This window comes from Podarcis gaigeae (assembly GCF_964106915.1).
Source record: "Podarcis gaigeae genome assembly, chromosome: 3".
Taxonomy (NCBI): Eukaryota; Metazoa; Chordata; class Lepidosauria; order Squamata; family Lacertidae; genus Podarcis; species Podarcis gaigeae.
In genome coordinates, this window is record NC_139680.1 from 94284309 (window position 1) to 94310982 (window position 26674).

The 26674-nt window shown below is 41.9% G+C and overlaps 1 long non-coding RNA gene across 1 annotated transcript; it reads right to left on the reverse strand.

Annotated features, from left to right (window-relative positions):
* Positions 1–1123: 1123 nt before the first annotated feature.
* Positions 1124–22794, reverse strand: LOC310842183. The gene is made up of 4 exons (XR_014562975.1): positions 22734–22794; positions 14193–14325; positions 5146–5219; positions 1124–2628 (listed from the first exon to the last, which is right to left on the reverse strand). It is a non-coding gene; the product is annotated as an uncharacterized lncRNA (long non-coding RNA).
* Between the last annotated feature and the right edge of the window lie 3880 nt (positions 22795–26674).

Consider the following 26674-nt stretch of genomic DNA (forward strand, 5'->3'; position numbering starts at 1 on the left):
TCACTCGTAGCTGAGTAAGATTGTCTTCCATAAACACGGTTTTAACAATGAGCCCGTAAGTGACTGTGGAGGCCAATTCTGGATCCACAGTATGTGCATACAGACAGACAGACAGACAGACAGACATGAGTACATGAGTGCCTGGCGTGCTCTGCTTCATGGGGTCACAAAGAGTTGGACACGACTAAATGACTAAACAACAAATGTATGTATGTATGAATAAGAAAGAAAAAAGTGGGGGGAGAGGTTATAAAAAATAGTAACCAAGAGAAACAAAAAATTGCCAGTTACTGTGAATCACAAGTTGGCAGAGTAATGTTGCCCTTAGGTTCTGCTTTCAGGCTTCCAATAGGCATCTGGTTGGCCATAATGAGAACAGGATGCTAAACTAGACGGGCCATTGCCCTAATGAACAAGCTCTTTTTATGTTAAAGGTAAAGGGACCCCTGACCATTAGGTCCAGTCGTGGCCGATTCTCGGGTTGCGGCGCTCATCTCTCTTTATTGGCCGAGGGAGCTGGCGTACAGCTTCCGGGTCATGTGGCCAGCAGGACTAAGCTGCTTCTGGAGAACCAGAGCAGCGCACGGAAACGCCATTTACCTTCCTGCTGGAGCGGTACCTATTTATCTACTTGCACTTTGACATGCTTTTGAACTGCTAGGTTGGCAGGAGCTAAGACTGAGCAACGGGAGCTCACCCTGTCACGGGGATTCGAACCACGACCTTCTGATCGGCAAGTCCTAGGCTCTGTGGTTTAACCCACAGTGCCACCCACGTCCCTTTCTTTTTATGTTATTGTTCCTTAAATGCTTCTAATGAAAGAACCCATTTGGGCTTAATGACCACTGACTCCTTTCTCAAAAAGTAAGAGGAAAGATTGCTGTTACTTTGAAGGACTACCCAGAGCAGCTCTGCAGGTAACAAGCAGCAAATCAAAGCCAAACATCAAGATCACCAGAATTAACCCATTTTCATTACACTTGAAAAATGCAATATGATATCTGAAAGCACCCTGGAGCGAGCCGTCCTGTGGAAGAAAATAAATAAAAACAAGACAACTGCATTGAACAAGATCACTCCATCACTTTCCTGAAATATAATAAAAAGGACAGAGGGGAAGCCAAACATTTATAGGGAGGAAGGTTCCCCCTGCCCTTTAATAGTCACTATAAATATGGTTGTTGACAATAAATAAATGTGAAGAACACAGAACATGAACACATGCTGAAGAAAAACCTGTTCACACTTAATACATTGTAGGAGCTGTTCAAGAGCTATTTATCCATATATTTTTTATTAAAAAAACTTCATCTTTCATACTGTGAGGGAGAATGAGAACAGTGACGGTCAACAACCGAAGAGTGTGGCTGGTTGCTCAGAATGGCATGCGTGAAGAGCCTGAAGAACATGTATAATTTCCACATCCAGTGCTACACTTGCAATGCTAATGCAAGGCTCCAGGTAGGGACTTGCTGGGGAGAACTGCTTGACAGGAGGAGGAACGTTTGACCTTCCCCACTCCCACACAGGCAGGCAGATGAAAGTGCTGCTAGCAAGATCTCTGGCAGAAGCCAATGGGATGCCCCAAAATAGGGGAATAGTGAACAGGAGGAACTGGGCTCGGCTGGGATCTACTGGATTCTGAGCTGGTCTCACGGCTGTCATTTGCCAGCATGTGGTCCAGTCTGGGCTTGATCGCTGTGCCAATAAGGGGAGCCAAAATAATTATGGAAAGGAATTTTCCAGAAAAAGCAGCTTTTCTCCATTCTTCCAGGTCAGTGAGCATTTAAGTGGTGGCCTTCCTCCCCTGGCAGATCCGCATGGCTCCTTCACTGCTTGTGTTTAGAAATGTACCTTTCTTTTACGCCTTCCTGTTTTATATTCTTTGTTTGTATTTTATTGTGTTTTACTACACACCACTCTTATCTCCCCAGGCAGGATAGCAAAGCTAGGATATAAATAATTTTAAATAAGTGAATTGTGAGGGCACAATTGCACCCCCATATTCTTGTTAAATTAATCTAACAGAGATATTAAAAAGAGCAGCCTAAAATATCTAATTTAGTTTTGAAGCAATTCCACTGACTACAATGTGCTACTCTAGAGGAAGTGGTGTCATGGCTGCAGAAGCTTCACTGCTTTCCCCCCCCCCTTTTTTTCCTTTAGTATCACAGCAAAAAAAGTACTGCAACAAATCTAGTTAAATAACTGGAAAAATTTCCAGAGCCTGTGCAACAGTCAGTAATGGCAATAAAAGTTTCACATTATCTACCTTGTCCACATTTCCTCAAAGATCAATATGGCTAAGTACATCTTCTGCATACTTCTATAAAGAGACAAATATGAAACTTACTTGCATCAAACACAGTGTGACACCAGCTTTAGATGGACCCTTCCCCCACAGTCTAAAAAGCTGGGGAGAAATATCAATACTATGTTTGAATTACATTAGTTGGAACAAGGATGAATGTGATGGTGCAAAGTCAAAAGGATTTACTCAGCAACTTTCCATAAATGATAAATGGTCTTTGCAAAAGGATGGCTTCTTGCAAAGTATTTTACTAACATGTAAAATCTTTCACTTTGATATTATGGATTTGTCACAATGTTGAAATTTCCCAGCAGGCCCTATGGAGAGAAAATATTAACACTGAGAATGAGATTTTCGAACAAAATTTCATGACATGCACTTAAGTTGCAGATTTTGACTCATTTAAGTTTATTAACCAAAGGAGGATAACTTTGGGTGTATTATGTGGCACAAGGCAGAAAGGGCAATCTTCTTGAGCTCTGGGTGTCTTTATCTCACAGATACTTCCCCCTATCTGTGGCTTTACTGTCCTTAAAAACTATGGGCTGTATCCAGTGTTCTCTTGTCTACTAGTTCAAGGACTCTTGCACTAGCAGATGGGTGAGTCTTAATGTTGTGCAACAGGAGATCCAATGCAGCAGTTGCACTAATGGAAATGCAATGCGAAACAGACTACGCAATTTGTTGTGCAATGAAATTATAAGCAAACTGCTTGTAACACAACAATGTTCCACTGGTGCAAATCATTTTGCCCACAGAACAAGTATTCTGCTAAGTGACTTTAACTTACCTACATTAGATACAACCTTGTATATGTATATATGATGGATCTTCAGTAACTGGGCTGACCTACCATTAGGCAGAGTGATGCAGCCACCTCAGGCAACTGATTTTGGTTGTCATGGGCTTTTAATTGAATTTTTAAAAATATTTTTACCACCAAAGCTCTAAAGAACTTTAAAGTTCTTCAAGGGGTTACAGTGAAAGCTCTATGAACCATTAGTTTTCATGGTCTTGCTCAAAAATAACAACACTCGTGTTGTTTAAGACACAATAAAATGCCCTGACCTTTTTGGTTATGACACAAAAGAAAGCCCATTGTGTTTTATCGTATATTTTAAATTTATAACTGCCAAGGGCAGGTGTAAAATGCAAGTATTTTATATATTATGAGCTATACAAATTGCTGGAAAATTACAGGTGCAGATACCCCTGTTCTCGGAGCAATTTTGAAGACAAAGGCGGACTTATAATATTTATGGATAACCTATAGTTTGTTATTATGGGATTGCTCCTTAGAATATTGGGAAGTGGTAAATGAGCAGAAAGGAAATAACCTGCAAGCACAACAAATGCATAAATTTGTTTTATTCCAAAGCAGGGGTCGGGAGCCCTTTTCAGCACAAGGGCCACCTCCCCGTCTGGGCAACCTTCCAGGGGCCACATGCCAGTGGTGGGAGGGGCCAGAGGTGAAAGTGGGTGGAACAACTGTTGTACATTTTACCTGTGTATAGTCAGCTAGTTAATCCTGTCTTCCACCCAGAGAAGCATTCAGTCAGGCAAAGGCAGTCAGTGAAGGTGTGAAGCAGGGTCAGTAGTAGGTGAGGTGGCAAAGGGGATGCAACCTGGGATAGAGTCCCGAGGGCCAAACAGACAGGCTTGGAGGGCCGCATTTGCCCTCCCCCCTCCCCATTTGCCTGAGGTTTCCCGTTCCTGTTATACAAGGTAAGAATTTGAAGGGTTTGTAAAAATGATTTTATGTTTCTTCAGCAAAAGAGATAACTAGACTTTAAAAAACAAATGTTAGCATTTAGAAACGGTAAGCGAGGCAGTAAAGGATTTATCTTCCATGTAATAGGGAGGTCTACTTCGGAATTAATTTTAGATGGAACATACTAATTATTCGCTCGTGCTGTCAGCTGCTGAGTTTAGACTTGTATAGAAACTGATAAAAGATTATTTCGGCTGGTGCAAACAATCCAAGTGTAAGCTCTTTATATTGTGTATTTTTATACTTTAATATGTATTTTTCATTTCTAATCATAGGTATCTAAAACCTCAGCCAGTTTTATAGTAAAAGTTTCCAGAGTGAACTAATTAATTGTAACAATGGTCCTATCTTTTTAACTAAAGCTATTTACTTATTTATTAAATTTCTCGTTTTTCAGTTTCACACTTTTTCCAATATTAAGATGAGTTCTTCACATTTCCGCATCAGTTTGCTAAAATATTTTTAGGTCCTCATGATAATTTATCAGCATTTTCGTGTGATTCCCACCGCCCCACCCCAATAGACACATTTTTACAAAGCAATTTCCCCATATATGATGTATTTTCTATGTTATTTTCCCTAATATATGCATTTATATGCACACTTTACCCATGTTTGTGTACACATCAATGTACACAGGGCTGCTGAATTGCATTGCAAAATTCAGATAGGGGCAAATGTCAAAATATTCCTGTGTTTCATTTTACATGTTTTGGAAAATGTAAATTAGATAAGTTCACCTTTAAATGCAAACTGAGTCAAATTTGTCCCCCATCCCTAGTCCACCATAACAGCACTCCCTAAGCACAAAGACAATGCAACTGGAGTTAAGGTGACAAGACTATAATCAGGAATATAGGATATACACAGCTTTATGGATAAATCTTATTTCTTCCTTGGGCCTGTCTTCCATGGGGAAAGTATTGTTGAGCTCACTTTTAACAGGATAAGGCAAACCAAATGTTCTGAAATGCAGCTTTGTGTAGATGCCTTCTTTAAAATAAAAAACATACAGAAAACTGAAAAGCATTTTTTCAAAGTAATTTGCAGAAAGGATGCAAACCTCCACAGAGAAACCTTCATTTGGGTCATTTGGATTTTCTCTCTGCTACCATGCAAGAAGCTAGTCAGAACTGTCTGTATGCAACAGAAAGATAAAAATTTCAATTAGGTTGAGTGCTGTCATAAGCAGACTACATGAGAAGGCTAGAGATAATATGCATTACATATTGATGCCTATCAGCACTGAGAACATAGCCATGTTTTATTCCATGCCCCTTTTGTAGGTTTGGCAGCAGTGGCACCCAATAAAGGCCTAATCATATTAATTTATGCCCCTATCAATTATGCATTCAGATTCCCCTGATAGCTTGTCAGTTTTTATTCAGTATTTTCTGAAAAATACGCCTATTACAGTTACTGAGCAAATAGTAGGACTGTCAGAAAGTAAGATTTAAAGAATATTACTTAAAAGGGGTGGATTTTTAATTTTATAAATCTTGTATTATATGGCATGCATTTGTTAGCTTTAAAACAGGTGACAGTACAGGGACAGATGTCACATTAAGGACTTTTGGGAAATGAGAATAAAAGTCTTTTCTGTTCTTTTGTAGTGAGGGACCTCGTTACGTATTCAACTTTTAATTAAAAAAAACCAAAATGTTCTAGGATTTACAAATGCAGTAAAACTGTATCAGATTAGTTAGTTTATTATCAATTTGCATGTTTCATATGACGGGCATTAACTGAGATTTTAAGAGATCTTTAAAGTTTGAAGAGTAATTTCACAACTATATACTGACCCTGTGTAGCTGTGAAAAAAATGTTTGGGGTGAGGTGCCCAAAAGAGCTAGGCTGTTCCCTACAAAAAGTCATGTCACCACAAGCGAGTTAGGCCGTGATCCAGAAGGAAACAGCTGCCACCACATACTATAAGCTATGTCTTTCCTCAAAGAGCTCTCACACCCAATCCCAAACTGCTTTTAAAATCAGAATTAGCATGATCTTTAAAGTGGTCTTTGTTGGCATCTGTCTGTCTCGAGAGACCGTGGAGTGCGCCTCTCGGGCTGAGGTCAAACCGCAACACCAAAGTGCAACACCCCGAAGCGCAAGCCTGGGCAATGTGTATGGAGGTCCTGGGCTACGCTTGGCCTTGCAGAAGTGATGAATGACCCTGATGTACCTTCGGTTGAAGTAAGTATGTGTTTTTCCAGTTTTTGATATATCTCAAGATGAGGGCCAGCACTAGCATTAGACAAATGGAGCAGCCAACTGAGGAGGCAGATCCTAGGGAGCAAGCAGTGATTGTGAGGTGTTGGGGAACAAGAGATGTGCTTGGTCTGTACACTCTAAGTTAGCCTGCTGCCCTCAGGTATGGTGGCAGATGTCTCTTTGCCACTGTAGAGGTAATATTCAACTCTCAGCAGGATCAGCTTCTGATGTATTTTATTGTTTTCTTGTGTAAACTATGCTAGAAACTTCAATGAAGAACAATCAATAAATGAAATGAATAAATAAATAATTCATTGACTTGGTTCCTTTGCAGCAATTTTGTATATCATCAAGAACCTCACACAGATTAAGGACAGGTATGTAACACTAATACATTATCCTAACACCATCACCATTTAATATACTTCTGTGAATGATCCAGTGTCATTAAAAAATATTGAGATAATCAGATGTTTGAGTAAGAAAACATGGTTTGAGTAAGAAAAACACGTTTGATGAATGTATTGGGAAGAGTTTAAGATAACAGGGCTTATTTACTACGTATACGTAATTCTTATTAAATCAACATTGCATAACTTGACCAGTTCGAGTATTCTAAACTCTTTTACTTTGGACTGCTTGAAATTACCTGTGGAAGCATTCTCACTAACCACTCAGTAGCCCTTTCATTTGTGGCTCCCCATCTGTGGAATTCTCTTCCCGGTAAGGTTCACTGACATGCTTTCAAGTCAAGGTATAAACTTACATTCCCCTCTCATGGTTTTCATGGATGGAGCTGATTTTGTTCTGCTGTTAGTGTGATGCTGAAGCTTCCTTTGGCTGTTGTTGCTTTTGTGTGTGTGTGTGTGTGAGAGAGAGAGAGAGAGAGAGAGAGAGAGAGAGAATGAATTGTAGGTGTTGTATGAGAATGTTAATGTTTTATATAAATTGTTAGTGGTATACTGCATTTAAGCTTATGATTTTAAATATAAGTTGCTCTAAGATCTTGGTAAAAAGTGACTAATATATCTAATTAATAATGATAATAGTATCCTAGCCTAGATCTTTCCCTGACATGCTAGTTTTCCACATGCAGAAAATTTGTTTCAGCAGTGGAACACTAAAACATAGAATCCAATTGCAAGTTGAAGTGGGGAACATCACCATATGCCATTTTGGCCTGCTGTGCATCTACAGTAGAATCTTTCCACCCAAATGGAGGAATAGAACTAGCATGATTAAACCTCTTCTTTCTTTTCTTTTTACTAATTTGCTTCATGGGGCGGGGGGGACATAATGTGTACTTATGGCCAGTGGCGTAGCGTGGGGGGTGCAGGGGGGGCCGGCTGCACCAGGCGCAACATCTGGGGGGGGGCGCGCTCGCACTTGAGTGCTAAAATCCACGGGTTAGGGGGCACAAATTACTTGCCTTGCCCCGGGTGCTGACAACCCACGCCACACCACTGCTTATGGCCTTCTTATCTTGTAAATATAACATATCAACAGAGCCATGGCTAACAGCAGCTTTCAATTCAGTATCAAATGTTCCAGCTGTGTGTCACTCTAATCTTTTTCTGAACTCTATGACTTTGGTTTTGGGCATATTTTGACTTCCTGCAACATCCTTTTTTGATTGTCAGATGATGAGAAGCTATCACCATGTCAGTTTTTGCCATGCAAAATACTCTCATTCTTCCTCTGCAGGAGGAAGGCTTGCAACTGTGCTCCCCAATATTACTTTCAGAAATTGCCGAATGAAAAATCCATGCAGCTCCTTTATAAACTACACTTTTTGTTACCTACTTCCCTCCCCCCGCCAAGACAGGCTTCTGTCTTTCTTTTTATTTATTCGTTTTAGATTTTGATGGAAGAGCAAGGGGTGTGTGCAAACATGCATATTGAGGTAGCAGATGTATAGTCCAATGAAAGGGATGGAGCAGTAAAACGGCATGTCTTGGCCAGAACAATAAAAACTTTGACAACTTCTGGCAAGGAGAAAGGCACCAGTTAATGGTGCCTCCAGGTAGCTTTAGCTTATATGACTGGCAATTGTAACACAGTTTTTCTCAGTGCACTTGGCAGCATTACAAGGATCACAGTCTAACAAGGATGAACAGTTTATCCAATGTGTGGGTTTCTCTCTTACATTTGGCATGGATATCTTTCTGCTTCACCTTTTGTTTTCTGTCAGAAGGATATTTATTGTGGCAATGTGCAGTGCAATCCAGCTCTCCATTTATGTTTGAGTTCCCTTCTTATTGTATTTCATGGTATTAATGGAGTACACATTTCTCTTCTACACATCTGCCTTTTTAAAAGATCCCCATTCAAGAGTACAGTGCCCTTGGGCTACTTGGTAATGTTTAATAACTTTCTACACTGGTAGTTCTTTCTTTGTCATTACACCGAGCCTTTTCTTACCTTGGTATATAAAGATCTTAAGTGTTCCCCTTGACTAGTGGCCCACACATTATATAGCAGTACCAGCAAGATAATATAGAGGGGGGGAAACCCTCTACCTTTTTACTATTATAATGGAAGCCTTCCTAAGAGCCACCTGAGAAGACAGTGTTGGAAAAGTTTGCCTAGACCTCTTCCAATTTCAGCTGGATCAAAATTTATATATAAAGGAAGAATGTTACGATTCTGTCATTTTCTGAAAAGTCATTATATCTGTCAAAAGTTCTTTTCCAGTATTCAGTGTAATTTTTATGCTGGTAGCAACTAGAAATGCTGTAAAGAACAAGGCAGGACACTAACAGAAATAATTGAACATATGCTTTCATGATCAACACTAAAAATTATTTATTTTGCACACAGCTCAGAAAACCCCCGACCCTCAGGAGTTTTTTGGATGTGGGGTGGGTGGAAAGGAGCTCTATAGGAAGCAGGGGAAGCCTGAATGTGTGCATGGGACAGCAGACATGGCTATTTGTATTCCATCTGTTACTTTTTCATGCTGCACCTCATTCTTCTTTCCAATAGCTAGTATAAGAAATAGGGGCTTATTAATGGGGAGCTGCTCGATATGTGTGTTTGTGTGTATACACATGTGTATTTGAAAGAGAGAGAAATGTATATTGGAATGAGAAAGAAAATGTATTTATCTTTAAATATTGTGCACAAATCTTTAAATATTGTTCTTCCAGTATTATAGGATGATTTTTAATAGGGTGCTGTAACCTCTCTCTGAAGGTGGTTGTAATCTAAATTATTGCACAAGTTTACTCTTAGGCTTTACTTCTGCTATGAAGGCCAAATATTGCAGGGGGGAGGTGTACAAAAAGCTTGAAACTGTTTACTATATTGAGTTGCTGAGCAGAAAAGAAATAAATGAATCATTCAAATACCTAAGGAAAAGCACATTCTTTGATCTACTTTACCCTATCTTTACATGTTGACCTTGTTTGTATTTTCTGAATTGGTGTACAGAGTTGTCGAGTTGGTCAATAATCTAATCCGACCATCAATAAAACACACCTTCTTGTTTATTAATATGTGATTAAAAATGTATATGATAAAAAGATATTGACTGCAAGCCGAGTTTGCGTGACAAGAACAATTATGCCTCCCAAACTTAATCACTACATGAGCTCTTTAACCCAGTGAAAGTCAATAGTCTATTTATGAACAACTATTGTGAGGTATATATATATATATATATATGCTTTCGTAGATTTTCACGGGTACAGGAATGCAGGTTTTGGTGTCCTCGGGTGTCTTCCCGTGTAAAAGTTGGGGTGTCTAGGCGACGTTTCGACGAGGTCTCACTCGTCATCTTCAGGCTGGTGCTTTCGGCTTCTTGTTACTGGAACAGAGCGGGATCTCAATGTTTGAGTTCCTATAAATACTGTAGAGGGGGTGTGGTGTCTAGCCTCCAATGTTCTGGGCAGAGAGGAAGTTCCCAGGCTAGTGTGCTAGGAACAAAAGAAGAAAAGGCACACTAGCCTGGGAACTTCCTCTCTGCCCAGAACATTGGAGGCTAGACACCACACCCCCTCTACAGTATTTATAGGAACTCAAACATTGAGATCCCGCTCTGTTCCAGTAACAAGAAGCCGAAAGCACCAGCCTGAAGATGACGAGTGAGACCTCGTCGAAACGTCGCCTAGACACCCCAACTTTTACACGGGAAGACACCCGAGGACACCAAAACCTGCATATATATATATATATATATATATATATATATATGTACAGTATTAGGATTTTGTTAGGACTCCTGTTCTTATTTCGTTTACTCTTTTAACTTGTATAAATCTCCCAGATACAATAGTCAGCAGATAAACCTCTCATTAAATTCTTGCTTTATATTTGTTGTATAACAAAGCTGAAGGCATTAAGATGGAAGGTATTTGCACTTGTTATTGTTCTCTATTTGCAATTAAGCAAAGGTGCTCATTTGGCGATTCCCATTTTTCTTCATAGTACTCATTACACATTTGTTAATCAGAAATTCAAACCTTTGTAACTTCCCTTAATCCGTTTAAACAATATTGTTTAAGTTTGGCTGTACCGCTTCAGAGTGGATTCTGATTTGATTTAAAAATTGGTGTCAGTTGGTGCTGTAATGCTTGTAGAAAAAAATGAAGTAAAAATTCAGTATAGTACTACCGTGATACAAATTGTCTTTTACTGGAAGATGCATTAAATGAAATATTTTTGTATGCTTAGAATGTATATTGTGCACATTGTTTCACAAATCTGGATTATGATGGTACATTTATGTATTATAACCAATTGTATGGGGAAATGGGATTGAAATTGGAGAGCTCCAAAAATGGAATCAGGGGGTTAGCAAATCTTTTGAACTGAGTGAAAGGAGTCCTTAGAAAGATAAAGCTACTGCTATTGGCAGATATTACAGTCAGTGCCAGCAGTGATCTTTGAGAGCTTCATCCCTGATGATTTTGCATCTAACTCCCAATAAGAATCTGCTGGGGCTGAATTCTACTGTGATTACCAAACCTAGGTCATTCAATTGTCAATTTTTCTAGTTGGAAGAGAAATGGGGGCTATTCAGTGAAGCTCAAGTTTGGAATACAGTAATATTCAAACGATTCCATAGCTCACACTGGTATATAACAATAATAATGTCATTGATGAAAATATACTCCCAGGAATTAATCTCTCACCTAATGCAAAACTTATCAATCAGTCAATTTTTTTAAAAAAGTCGTGCAAAGAGGTAACATTTATTCAACACCTAAATGAGCTAAACTTCCAAGGAAATGATCATACCCATGTATCTGATATGTGATTTGCAAACTAGCATTTGTCTGCTTCTCTTCAAGCTGACTTTGAATAAGGGCACTGCTAAGAGAACATTTTGTTCCAGTCCCTCACCTGATTCACTGACATGTTTTGAAATATTAGAGCATTTCATAATGTTTGGTACATTTTATGAATCTAATTAGAGACCGGCACAGTAGTTCTTTGTTTTTTCTTATTAATGAAACAAGTTCTTAATTTATACGATGTTTTACCTTTCTCTGAGGTTTCTTCCTCATTTTTAAAAGAAAGCCTAATATTTGGCTGAAAAACACTACACTAACAATGACTGAGAACTGTAAGCAATAGCAAAACTTATATGAGGTCCTGAGGAAGTTTAAAAATGTACAATAAATACAGTTTGTTGCTTATTCTGTAGAAATCAATGGTATCAGAGAACTTTTTGGAATCTGGGAACAAAGCAGGTATTTTACTTAAGATATCTACATTACCTTATCAAATTGCTTGCCTGTTTTATAGGTTTAGGATGTGTCCTGATAGGATCAATGTATGCAAGTTTTGTGATCATTGTATGCAAGTTTATCACTGCTTCCACATGACAATGTTGGCATCAGTATAGAAGCCAATCTTCCCCCCACCCATTACTCTGGACTTACCCTTTCCACAGAAAATCTGGCATTAAAAAAAATGTTGCCAACAATCCATTTGTGATATCTAAAATATCCATTTGCAATATTAAGTACCCATCTGGAAACACCGTTATACAAATCCATTATTTTCACTGTATTCATATTTTTCCAATAGAAGAGAAAGAGCACACACATATTGCTAGAAATCAATATTAGAATCTATATTATTTAACGTGTCAATCTCTTTGCCCTTCTCAATTTGCTGCCTACTGCTGTTCATAATTTCTGCTTTCAAATTAAGATTTTGCAAATTTCCATTTACTTAAACAACCCTCTGCTGTTTCTGAACTTGAGCCAATATTATCCATTCCTTAATATTTATCTTCCCAGTTACCTATAGGGATGGGTGAATTTTTGTTTTTCCCAGTTTCTCATTTCTCCAATCCAGTTTGTCCCATTTCTTCATCAGTTTGCATGATTCTTTTTTAAGTCTTCATGAAAATTCACAGCATTTTAGCACACATTTCCCTTAATACCATATTTATAGGCAATTTTGCCTAATACAGTTGTACCTCGGGTTAAGTACTTACTTTGTTCCGGAGGTCCGTTCTTAACCTTAAACTGTTCTTAACCTGAAGCACCACTTTAGCTAATGGGGCCTCCAGCTGTTGCCACACCACCAGAGCACGATTTCTGTTCTCATCCTGAAGCAAAGTTCTTAACCTGAAGCACTATTTCTGGGTTAGCGGAGTCTGTAACCTGAGGCGTATGTAACCTGAAGCATATGTAACCCGAGGTACCACTGTACACAGTTTTGCAAGCAAATTTCCCTAATATAATGCAGTGTGTATCATATGATCACTAATACATTCATTTTTATGCACATTATACATACATTTTCATAGAAATATTTTGGCTTGGAGACCAACATAACAAAATTCAGAGAAATGCAAATTTCAAAGGAGGGCTGCATTTTGGTTCATATATTGTTTTGGGATATGTGAATTAGGTTAGGTTCACATGTTTTTATTTCTATTAAATTTATGCCCCACTCTTCGTCCAATAGGAGCTCAGGGGGTGGGACAACAAGAAATGAAACAATAAAAGCATATTTAAAACATCTTAAAAGCAATTTTAAGATACAGTTGCAGACTGGGAAAGCTATCTCTTAAAATGCTTGTTGGAAGAGGAAGGTTTTCAGTAGGCAGCACCATGGCGGGAAACAGATGTTCAAGGGGAGGGAATTCCAAAGGTAGCTGTCACAACATTTAAGGCCTGATTCCTATATTGTGTAGAACAGACTGTCTGATAAAATGTTTACACCAGCAGAGTGATATACAACTGGGTATACAAAGGGTGAGATGGTCTTTCAGGTATCCTAGTCCCAAGGTGTATAGAGCTTTATACACCAAAACTAGCACGTTGAACTGAGAGCCCAGTAGCCAATTAGAAGCCAGGGATTTAAATGTGAAGTGAACCAAATTTCTCTCCCTCTCTAGTTAAAGTAAAGGTAAAGGTACCCCTGCCCGTACGGGCCAGTCTTGCCAGACTCTGGGGTTGTGCGCCCATCTCACTCAAGAGGCCAGGGGCCAGCGCTGTCCGGAGACACTTCCGGGTCACGTGGCCAGCGTGACATCGCTGCTCTGGCGAGCCAGAGCCGCACACGGAAACGCCGTTTACCTTCCCGCTGGTAAGCGGTCCCTATTTATCTACTTGCACCCGGAGGTGCTTTCGAACTGCTAGGTTGGCAGGCGCTGGGACCGAGCAGCGGGAGCGCACCCCGCCGCAGGGATTCGAACCGCCGACCTTTCGATCGGCAAGTCCTAGGCGCTGAGGCTTTAACCCACAGCGCCACTTGCGTCCCCCCTCTCTAGTTACATCTATATATATAAATATATTTATCACTCCTCTGAGACAGATGCATTCAGTGAACACTAATCTCAATACACTCAGCATAGTCCTAGGAATAGAAATGAAGGATCAAATTAAAGCAAAGATCCTGTAGGTTTTCTGACATGAAAAGGAAACTACGAGTCACCTGTTAGCTGTATGTAAGAGAGGCTCAACCTACTAGGCAATTGAAGCAGTCACCTAGTGTCACAAAATTATAGGAGCATGCATCAGGCAGGTGCAGTCTGCTTGTGAATCTGGATGCAGATGGTGGGTTATGCCTACAAAAGAGAGTAGGATTTGAGTTTCCTTTCCCTCATCTCCTTTCTTGAAAGCTAGAATGGTGTGTTAGGGCAATAATGATATTGCAGCTTGAACAATCCCAATAAGCCTCTTTACAAGGATTTTGACTCTTTCCTTACTTCTATTCTTTATTTGTCGAAGGTGAACTGTTCCCTTACTCAATTATTCACCACTAAGTGTACCTTAGACCTGCTAGGACTTCCTTACACTATTTTAAACTGATACTCTGAGGTCAGATCAGGCGAGAGCACTTTCAAAAGAAAGACTGCCACAGACAATCTAATAGGACAAGCTGTTTTAGTTTCTCAGTGGAATGTTTAGGATGATTCCTTGAGAGCTAATTTGATCACTGTGAAGAACTGCATTCTATTTACAGAGTCATGTCAGGTTCCCTGAGAGGTGGAGGGGGATTCTTGCAACTCCCTCACTTTCTTTTCCTCTCCTTTTTTCTTGTTTTTGGTTCATTCTCTCGCCTTTCTTCACTGATTTGGAAAAAAAAAAAAGCTGATTTGTAAGGTAGGATAAGGAAACAAGATAGCAAACCAGAATCTGCAAGATCTGAAAATCAGTCTCTTTGGAAGTGAGAGAAGGAGAGAAGGCCAGAGTCAAAAACAAGTAGAGGAAAGGATGTGGCTCTTACCTTTATACAATAGACTACATTCCAGCAACACACAAGTCAGAGGTTTCTATGCACACATTCCACACGTATCTCTAGATCCAGGAAAACAAGAGGCATTATAGTTAAGAATAGGTTCCAACTAGGCAAAAGCATTCAAAGAGGGTGTGGAGCAGGGCTGGGGGGCATGGCCTGATGAGGGGAATGACCTGGGCAGAGTTATGAGGGCAGGAAAGAGAGGCCTGGAGAGCCAAATTAAGCCTCTGGTTCAAGACCTGAGGTTCCCAGACCTGTTTTAAAGCACAGCTTCCTTTTATGTCTGAGAAAGGCAAGTTTCAAAGTGGGTAGCCCTCAGTAGACACAAAGTGTAGAAGAGAGAACAATTACTGTAATTAGTTTTCAATACACACTTTAAAAAGAAAAAAGATTTCTTCTGCCTCTTTTCTTGAGTGGGCACTAAGCTGCAAAGTGTTGTCTGAGAGTTTTTTCCTTTATCCAGGTCTTATTTCAAAGCATTATACCTTTAGTTGAGGAAATTGGTGTGAGGATGGTAAAGTCTCATCATATTCCGCAACCAAAGACTGCCCATGAGTATTCCATAACATGTGCTGCTAAATTTAAAAAGAGAGGGGTACTGTGTCTCAAATTACTTTGGAGGAATTTTGGTTGTTTGTTTTTAAAGGTATGTATCCCATCTTTAAAAGTAAAAAATCAAGATGGGTTATAAAATAAAACTCACTCCCTCCCTCTCTCCCTCTCTCTCTCTCTCTCTCTCTGTGTGTGTGTGTGTGGTGTGGTGTGGTGTGGTGTGTGTACACACAAACAGTTCCTAAAACAATTTAAAGGAATGAATGAAAATATAGCATACCTAGAAAATCAATAAAAACAATTTATAAGCACCAATCCTAAACGAAGCAATGTCATCTGCTCTAGCTTCTCCTTACTCCTGAGTTGTTGCAAATCTTTACTGAGGAGTGAAAGGCACTCTGTATATGGCCACATGTGTCTATATTATTACTTCTTCCACTATAGGACGCAGCAATGGCCAAATAAATTGCTAGTGTTCTGTGTAACAAGATTTTCCCCCTTTGTTATCACAAAGTTTAGGACCATATATAGTAAGGGAGGCAAACATACCCAATCAATGTTTCTTATTCTGTAATAACTACCACCCTTTGTTCCCTATTCAAGTATCCTCAAGTATGGTGCAAATAGAATGAGCTGTGAAGAACTAGGAAGCCTCGTCATAATTTAAAAGAATATTCAAAACAAGGCCCAGATGAGCATTTCAATCCCCAAGCATTCAGCATGCAGTAAGATGAGGCCAACAGGAACATTAATTTTCAGCTAGGGCAGCAGAATAGATTGCTCCAGCAATATCTACCCAGTATGCCAGACCTTGTTAGGCATTGCCTGAGCTTCTGTAACATTAACTGAAGCCTTGGAGTCAAAGTGGTTGAGTTTTGGCTTTAGTGTATGGAAATGAACACCTTCCCAATCCTAACGTTGCCATTGTCTAAGCTGTTGTGATATGTTCTTAGCCAAAAGTCTAGGAGCTTTATGCTTCTAGTAGTAAACAGTGTGGTGACAAGAAGGACTGAAACTTCCAATGTGCCCCTCCTCCCCAGTGTCATTTGCATAATCTCCTGGTGCTTTGTATCGTTAAGAGAGAAAATGAACACAGCTCTGTTCAAGAGAGCGTCTCAGCATATGTGTCACTGATGGAAAGCAGTGCAGAGAAGGATTGGAATAGGAAGATACCTTCCCATGAACTTTCATGGATTGTACTGAAATTTAGTAAACAACTTAATAACAATAATAAAATCTCTAAGTAGTGTACATGAAACAGGAAAATAGTTAGCAAAAATAAGCAGATAAAATCAGCAAGAATTTTAAAACAAGTTTATGTAACTGATAGCCTGGCTGAAATAAAAAAGTTTTTAGAAAGTAGATAAAAGAGTATGAAGAAGGTGGCTACTAAAGTAAATAGGCCCGGAGTTCCAAAGCATAGGTGCTGTCGTACTGAAAGATAAACCCCTCAGGGATATGGAATGAACACTATATGGCACTTGGAATTATGAAAGTTCTGTGGATTGAATTGGTCATGTAACCACTTGCAGAGCAAAGCAGTACCTCAAGTACAGTGGAACCTTGGTTCTCGAACGGCATAGTTGATGAACAAATTGGCTCCCAAACGCTGAAAACCTGGAAGTAAGTGTTCCAGTTTTTGAAAATTTTTCGGAAGCCCAACATCAAACATCGCTTCTGCTTGAGTGCAGGAAGCTCCTGCAGCCAATCGGAAGTCACACGTTGGTTTTCAAATGTTTTGGAAGTCGAACGGACTTCTGGAACAGATTACGTTCAAGATCCAAGGTACCGCTGTAAATTGGTTCCAAGCTTCTAAGGGCTGTACTGTCATACCTCGGGTTGCGAACACTGCGGGTTGTGCATTTTCGGGTTACAGATGTGCCGAACCTGGAAGTACTGGAATGGGTTACTTCCGGGTTTCGGCGCCCGCGCTTTGCGCATGCGCAGAAACACCAAATTGCATCACGCACGTGCGCAGACATGGCGCTGTGGGTTGCGAACATGCCTCCCGCATAGATCACATTCGCAACCTAAGGTTCCACTGTATATACTAACAGTAAAGCCTTGAACTTGTTGCAAATTAGTAGCCAGTTCAAATTTTCAAGCAGAGGTTGATACTTACAGGATCACAGACCTGTCAGTGATCATGCTGCAGCATTCTGTACTAACTACAGAATGCAAAATGTATCAATTCAGACTCCAGTTCCTGCCTTCATTCCTCCACCCTTTCCATGAAGGTTGCTTCACTGTGGCACATGGTAGGACTGGACTGGCAAAAATATACTTCTGGTCTCCACCAAAATTTTCTTTATTTAATTATCATAACTTAGAGTGAGAAAAGGTTTTTTTCTAGTTGCTATTGTTAAATAATTGGGAGTTGGAAACCCTTGTTGATCTACTCAAGATCACCTATGGATCTACCAGTAGATCCATATCTACCTTCTTCCCAACCTTGCTCAGTACTTATCCACACTTATATTTTGCCTCACTCTTTCCAGGCACCGGTCTGTACTTTAAAGCTCTGTGTCTGAGTGGTATTTTATTTGCCCCAGAGCTTTCCCACAAAAAAACAATCTTTAGTACTCAATCAGAGCAAATGGCTAGGGTTTTCTGCAGATTGCCATTTGCTCCAATACAGCTTTAAAGAGTATGTTTTTATGAGGAAAGCTCGGGGGGGGGGAGCATTTGAATGCTGAGCTTCAAAGCATGGGCTGTGCTAGAAAGTGCCAAGGAAAGGTAAGTGTGGATAAGCCCTCTGTTTCATCCTTTATTATCACTGCTTTTCCTGCTTTTTCTGTTCCACAGTGTTATTTGTACAATGTTTTGCAAACAGCTGTGTTTTTGAAAGCTGTTTTTATTTCATTCAAGAATATGAGCTGCTGCTCAGTTCATGCATGCAGAGTTCAACCAAGCAGAGGTGTTCTTTTTTTAAAGGCCAGAATTCTTGACCCAGAGCAGATGGATAATCTTAAAATAAAGGTGAAGGCAAAACAGAAGACATAAAAGCAGGAATATAGGGAAACACAATATCATGACAGCTTTGCTTATAAAAATGTTGTACAGTCCTATGCATGTCTCCTTAGGAGGTAAAGGGGTAAACGGCGTTTCTGTGCGCTCTGGCTTCCCTCATGGTGCTCCGTTGCACCAGAAGCAGTTTAGTCATGCTGGTCACATGACCCAGAAAGCTGTCTGCAGACAAATGCTGGCTCCCTCGGCCTGAAAGCGGAGATGAGCGCCGCACCCCATAACAGTCCAGGGGACCTTTATCTACTTAGGAGTAAATCCCATTGAGTCCATTGAGCATAGGCGCCGACTCCATGGGGCCTGAGGGGGCCCGAGCCCCCTCAAAAATTCGTTTGGGGGGGCTCCGCCCCCCCAATAATTTAAGAAAATTATTACCGTATTTTTCCGGCATTCTGCCTCAGGGTCTTACTGCCCACCCTGCTCTGTTTCCTTGCTGTGTTTGCTCAAACGGAACAAAGAGCAGGGAAAGCCCCTCCCCTCCAGGCAGAGGGAAAGCAGAGTGTGTCTCTGTGCTCCGTGCAGGAGGGAGAGAGAGAGAGCGAGAGAGAGCGCGCGAGCTGGCTGACTTGGGTGGGTAGGTGAGGGAAAACTTTTGCCTTCCTTTCCTCCCTCCTCCTGTTATACCCCTCTCCTGCATTCTTAGCCAGCTGCTTCTCTGCACACCCCTCTCCTGCTCCGTGTCCCTTCTGTGTTTTTCCTTCCCTCCCCACTTAAAATGTGGTTAAAAAGCATGGATCCACATGGATCCTCAGGATCTTTGCATTGGGTCAGCCCAAATTCACCATCAGATCACATAGCATGTCCATGGCTACAGCCTGCCCCCCAAAAATCACGCACCCACTGTTGCCTGGGGCTGCAATGGTGCAAAAACGTGGTTAAAAAGCATGGATCCACATGGATCCTCAGGATCTTTGCATTGGGTCAGCCCAAATTCACCATCAGAGCACATAGCATGTCCATGGCTACAGCCTGCCCCCCAAAAATCACGCACCCACTGTTGCCTGGGGCTGCAGTGGTGCAAAAACGTGGTTACAAAACATGGATCCACATGGATCCTCAGGATTTTTGCATTGGGTCACCCCAAATTCACCATCAGATCACATGTCTGTGGCCACAGCATGAAGCACAAAAATGATACATCCACTGTTTCATTCAGAATGTTTTTTTCCCTTGTTTTCCTCCTCTAAAAACGATGTGCGTGTTATGGTCAGGTGCGTGTTATAGAGCGAAAAATACGGTAGTTATATTATGCTTTGTAAAATCACAAAATTATGTTGGTATTTTTTATTTTCCTTGTTTGATGATAGTTACCTTTTAAAATACATTCAGTAATGAGTTAAAACAAATAATTATTACAGTAGTAAAAGAGGCGGCGCGAGTAGTTTTGCTCGGTGCGTGCGACTGGCCCAGCCCCTCTTTCCTTTTCCTCTCTTCTGCTCTCCCGCCGGGCGCCTGAGGGAGAGTTACTTAGCGGTTCTGAGGAGCCGCTGTTCTTTCGGCAGGGGAAAAACCGCCGCCCGCGAACCGCCGAGCTCCCTCTCTCTTTCCAGCCTCTCTCTCTCTCTCTCTCTCGCGCGCGCGCTATGGCCAAGGAGGAGGAGAAGCCCTTCAGCCAGTCTATGGCCGAGTGGCGGAGGTTCATCTACAACCCCAACAGCGGCGAGTTCCTGGGGCGAACGGCCAAGAGCTGGGGTGAGGAGGGCGAGCGAGCGCGCGCGGGGAAGGGAGGGGAGGGGGCGGCCGGCACGAGGGGCGGTGGGAGGCGAGGCGTGGCGGGCACTTGCCTTGCCCACCACGCATCTCTCTCCTTCTCGGTCTCTCTCCCTCCCTCAGCTGGCGAGGGGGCCACAAGGCGGGGGGCAGCAGCAGCAACGGGCCGGGAGCGGATCTTATAAAACTTCCCGGGGCAGGACCCCAGTATGGGCCCCCCCAATATTTTTTATAAGTCGGCGCCCCTGCCATTGAGGCATACTCCCATTGTCTTTGAAAGTCTCCACATGGTTTGGACTCTCACATGTTGAAAGTCATAATAATAAGAAACACAGATGGAAAGAGAGAGTCAGAGCTAACACTTGCAGTTACAAATCATGACTAGTTAATTTTTAAGTCCACAAGCCCTTTCTCTCCTGGAGAGAGTCAGCTCTGGATACATATATATGCTTCTGTTATATATGTTCCATCACCTCGGATTAATCAGCTTGCAGCCTTACTGAAACGTTAGACTCGTTACTAAGTCTGTACTCCTCTTTTATAAACTACCAGTTCATAAGGTGGAAAACTTTGGGACAGACTGGTTGTGGTGACACTGATTTACCACATCCACTTCTTGGAATGGGGACTTCTGGAATTTGTACACTCATAGAGATATTGTAGGAGGAGCAAGTGGCCCTGTATAGCAGTGATCAAGGGATCATGCCTCAGGGTGCCCATAAACAGAAAATAAAGGAAAGGAGCTTAATATGTTACAGGACAATAATGATTCCTTCTGTCCTGTTGCCTTTATCAGAAACTACTGATCTCTTAATAAAATGTTTAAATGCTGCTATAAATCATGGAAGTTGTGTTATTATATTTTTTAAAATCAATTGATAACTAAGTTCTTGATACTATTATCAAATTTGCAAGGCACTGTATAATGGGGAGGGGGCAGGAAATACAAAGACTTGCCATGATTTGCCCTAGTGAGTGGTAGTCAACTAAATCCTACTCTGAATATCCCCATTGGAATTAGTGAGCATAAATTAGTCATGTCTCTTCAGTTGCTTTACTCTGAATAAGACTAGTGTTTCATATCACTCTATGACATCATAAACTTTTCCAGTATATATATGACATATTTATTGCATTTTCTAGTTATTTGAAATTGTAGGGTGGATTGTACTGTGGGACAGAGACAGAGGTGGAGCAGAGTTAGGAATAAAGTTAATGAAGTTGAGCATAAAACAAGCTGCCTGCATTTAGGGCCATGGCTTGCATTAATGTCTGAATGTATTAACAATGAAATAAGCATCCTTAGCCAAGACTGCTGCCGGAGGGCCTTACATAGGAAGAATGGCAGGGCCCTGATCTAACAGGAGGTTTGCTGTGCAGCAGGACTCCAGGACTCTGCTGAAGACAGATGCTTCTCCTAGGTGACTAGTTTAATCAGAGCTGCTGACTTTATAGTTGTTTCAAAATCCTTTGCCAAAGATGAATTTCCTGGACTGGCACAACTGCAGGTGCTAAAGGCCTGGAGTGGACAGGCTGTCTAAAGAACTTCACACAACTGTCTCTAGGAAGAGCTAACTACTGACAATAATTGATGAGCTACAACAGTGCAGCAGAGGGTGGATCCTGGAAACATCCACAATAACAACAAATGCCTTGGCTTTTAAAAGTGCAGCCGTTTTCAGCAACAAAAGGCTTTCCAAATCAAACTGCTGACTCCTATTTTCTTATCAAAACATTTCAGAATACATCTTAATAACCCAGAGTAAATCAAATGTGGGATCAGCTGGAGCTAGCTAGCCCTTGTGCCTTCCTGGATATCAGGTGTGTGCTCTGCTTCAGTGGCAGATTAATTTATGATCTTGTGTAATTCCGTGCCCCTAAAACTTGGGATGTTAGGGCAATCCTGGAGATTTCCTGAACAAAGCATTATGCAGTGCATAGATGGAACCCTTCTACTTCGTTTCAGAGTGCGTCTGTATTATAATAAAACTTACATTTTAAATCAGCAAAATAAATAAACTGTTTGCAAGGACTGTTTTTGCTTTGGGACTTTTTATATTGGCGTGCAACTCACCAATGCAAACTGGGAGGAGGAGAAAGAGAAATTACTTTATTTCTGCATAAGAATAAGAAAGACGAAAAATAAATTTTAAAAAGACCAGAATGGTAGTTGAAATGTACAGCCCATATTTACATAAGGCTGTATAAAGAACCCTGCTGGATCAGACCTACCCCACTGTATCCTCACAACAACCCTGTGAGGTGGGCTAGGCTGAGAACGAGTGACTGGCCCAAGGTCCCCCAGCAAGCTTCATGCCCAAGCAAGGATTTAAACCCTGGCCTCTCAGGTTCTCATATGAAACTCTAACTTTATACTGGGTGGTAGGGAGAATAAAGGGAGCACATCACACATACACACTGTAACAGAAGCCCTTTATTACTTATTACCTCCAGCAGGAGTTACTCTTTAACTCCTGAGTTATACACTGGGGTGGCTAGTTGTGGTGTGGAATGCACTCCAGCTGCTTAAAGGGTAGGTATGAGCAATAAAAACTCAGTCCAGGAGCACAAGGGAGAGCTGTAGTACATGAGATAATTTTGCCTGCAGTGTCCTTTGCTCAACAAAAGAAACCTGAGTGGACAGAAGTAAATAAGCATTTTTGTTTTTCAGATGGGGCTGGAGGTGAGAGCTCTCTCCCCCATCCCTCCCTCCTCTTATGGGACTGTGAAACCATAAGAAGGATGTTGGAAGGGAGAGGTGACAAAATATTTCCTGGGGGAAAGCTGGTGGGTGACTGTGTGCTGCCTATGAACTGATCAACAAACTCCTAAGTCTACTTTCTGCTGCTTTCCCTCACGGAGGGGAATCAACTCATGGCAAAACAAGAGGCTGCAGCAAAGGACAGCCGCATCCGCTTTGCCCCGCCTTGCTTTGCTGTCGCTGGGCAGGCAACCCGAAGTCTTTCTCCTCAGCCCCGTCTGTTTGCTGTTTTGGCGCGAAAAAGTGGCGGGAAACGTTGGCTCCGAGGCCGTTAAAACTTCTGAGGTAACCCTTGCCGACCTTTGTGTCAGCAAGTCACGCCACCACGGCTTATCTCTAACACTGAAACAGTTTAGCATTTTCAGAGAGATCAGAACAGACACCTTTTCATGTGATCTGATCTTTTTTAATCCACCTTTGATCAATGTGGTGAGTGAAACAGGGCAAAACAAAACAAAACCCTTTACAATAACTGTCGTAAGAAAGAGTGTTGAGTGTACCACATACCAGCCCCTTTCAGTTAATATAGTTGTGTTCCAAAAGAGGTGTAGCAGGTGTGTGTGTATATATATATATATATATATGCAGGTTTTGGTGTCCTCGGGTGTCTTCCCGTGTAAAAGTTGGGGTGTCTAGGCGACGTTTCGACGAGGTCTCACTCGTCATCTTCAGGCTGGTGCTTTCGGCTTCTTGAAAGCACCAGCCTGAAGATGACGAGTGAGACCTCGTCGAAACGTCGCCTAGACACCCCAACTTTTACACGGGAAGACACCCGAGGACACCAAAACCTGCATTCCTGTACCCGTGAAAATCTACGAAAGCATATATATATATATATATATATATATATATATATATTCAGATATTTCGCAGGTTGAGGTCTTAATTATATTAAATAGTCACCCAAGGTCAGTCACTTTGCTGCTTTCCCTCACGGTGCTTAATTACTCAGCCCACACAGTTATTTAGTACCTGTAAATAATATATATATGTATTTAAAACCACTGCATCATGCAAGTCTCTATTAACACCCTCCCCCACTCAATTTAAATGACTTGAGATGCAAAAAAAAGGAGGTCATTATACAAAGTTTAAAACCTTATCTTTGAAGTGTACCTTATTTCATTACCCACCTTGGCCCCCAAATACATATGGACATTAAGTGGTAATTTGGATTCCTTTCTTTATGGCTCTAGCCCTTCGCTGTGGGTTTTCCTGCCATTTCCCACACCATGTATATTAAGCAGCTAGAGAACATTGGCCTGTTTCTTGAAAATGACCTGAGACTTCGCTCAAATAATTTTTTTGTTGCGTGCGCTGCCCAAATTGCTAAGTGTTGGTAGTGCCTCTTTTCTCCCGCTGCCTTTCCTGATTTTAAACCTCCCCAACTGCTTTTTCCTGTGTCAGTGTGAATGTGGCTGCAGCCCATTGGGAAGCAAGGAGAAGAAGGAAAGGAGGCTCATTGCGCGGGGAGCCTCTCTTTTATTTTCTGGAAATTATTCTTCTTTCTTGCTCAGGTGATGCACTTCGAGGGGCCTGTGCGCGCGCTTTGAGGGCACACACATATCTGAGCCTTCTATTTCTATACATTTGCTAGGCGAGTGACCATTTCAAGAATAAAAGGAGACCAATTGGACTGTGCTAGCTGAAACCAAAGCCCTGGATGTCCTCTGGGCTGAGCTTTCTGGTTGCCCTGCTCTGCCCCCCATCCCACTGCCCTCCATGTGTTCCCACAGCATTTCATTGTGTTTGCAAGTTTGCATGACCCAACTCTTCTCTTCTCACTTTTAGGGGGCACAGGCAACCCGATGGCTTCCTGGTGATGTTTCAGTCCGAATGCAAATCGGCGGGTAGCTTTGAAGTCTCTCGAAATTGCGTTGGTGACCCTCTCTTTGCCCGAGGGCTCCTTATCTGGGCTCCCTGGAAAACTATCCCATCAGTTGTCTGGAGGAATGACAGCAGCAGCAACATTTGCCTTTGTGTTCGGGCGCTTGCTGGGTCGATCAGATTCTTGCGAGGAGCCAAGTAACTTCCACACGTTCTTGACACACCTGGCACCTGCTTGGGCTTGCTCTGCGGTTCCTTATTCAGCTTTGCTAATGATTATTTTGGAAGTCTCCCCCGCCCGTTTCATGCACAATGTGAAACGCTCCTCTTCGGCCCCCTGCTTCAAGAAAAGGTTCCCTCTCTCCCCGCCACTTGATCTCTCCTGAACAATGGCCTCTGCGCAAAGCAAATGTGCACAACCGTCTGCAAAAAAAAGGAAAAGGAAGGGAAAAAAGAAAAGAGGAAAGGGACACAATTTCATCCGAAAAGCTAGATTGCTAGATAGATGGGCATACCTACAGAGGGGAAGGCTTACACGGACCCTGAAACTGCGGGAGGCTTCGCTCTCCAGCTCGGCGTGATTTAAACCTAGCTCAGTTCTCATTGTTACCAGGAGTATATTTTACCCCTCTGTCTTTTGTAGGATACAGAAGGTGAATAATGAAATCCTTTTGCTAATAGTTTATGAGCCATGAGATTGGAAATGTATATGGATAGACCAGAGCGCCAGACTAAAAACCACTTGAGAGCATCTCGGAGCCTGCCAGAAGTAACGATTTAATATCCCCAGCCCAGCACTGAGGGGAGCAGCAGGGGACTGCGGACGGCTCTCTCCAGCCTGCTTCCTGAACCCTTTTGCACGGAAGAGCAGCGGGGTGACAGACTTCATTCCCAAGCAAAAAGCGCTCAGTGCACGAACATCTGAAAGACATAATCATCGCTTCTTAGCATGTGTGTTTATGGCATACAGTTTATTATCCAGAATCGGTATATATGATGCACAATAAATTAATATACACACGCTAGAGATTGAAAGCAATCTCTTCTCTACCTTTGATCATATCCTCACAGTGGCCATTGTGAAGATAAGCACTGCGTGTATCCATTGTGCGCAGCAGGAAGCGGCCGTTTGGAAGGGATGTCAAAGGTCTCCGGAGCAGGGGATGGGTCCTAGGTATGGACACTCAGTGCGCCACTGCTATAGAGGCAGACGAAAACACGCGTTGCCTGCAGAAGCCAGAAGGGATGGGGACAGCTGGGAATAGGTTACCCTGCTTTGGAGATGCAGAAGCAAACTCCTCAAATTCAGGAAAGTCAAAGAGAGGGGCAAAGCTCTGGGAGCAAGAAATGACAAAAGCACAATAACTTAAAAGGATGGTGTGTGTGTGTGTGTGACGGCAGGAGCCAAGAAAGAAAAAGGAGAATCTAGAATAAGCAGGAAGATAAACAACTATGATTTTTAAAAGGAGCCAAGCTGAGAAAAGCCCAAAAGGAAACGAACTCAAAGTCATCTTTCCCCATGACTTTCCAGCGTTTGTTTTTGTGGGGCACAGCCTGGCTGCGAGGGAGCTTGAGAAGCCCTGTTGTATAGGAGCGGACATTTCCCAGAGAGTCGGTGCCACAGGATGTCTGATGGCATCACACACACATCCACGCACACACACAACTCCCCGCCGCTGCCAAACCCAAACAGTCATCAACTCCACTCAGTGTGCGCAAATTGATGGAAGCCTCCGCGGAGTGAACTGGCAACATCTGTCCGGAAAATTCTCAGAGACGCAGATGCATTTCTTTAGACAGG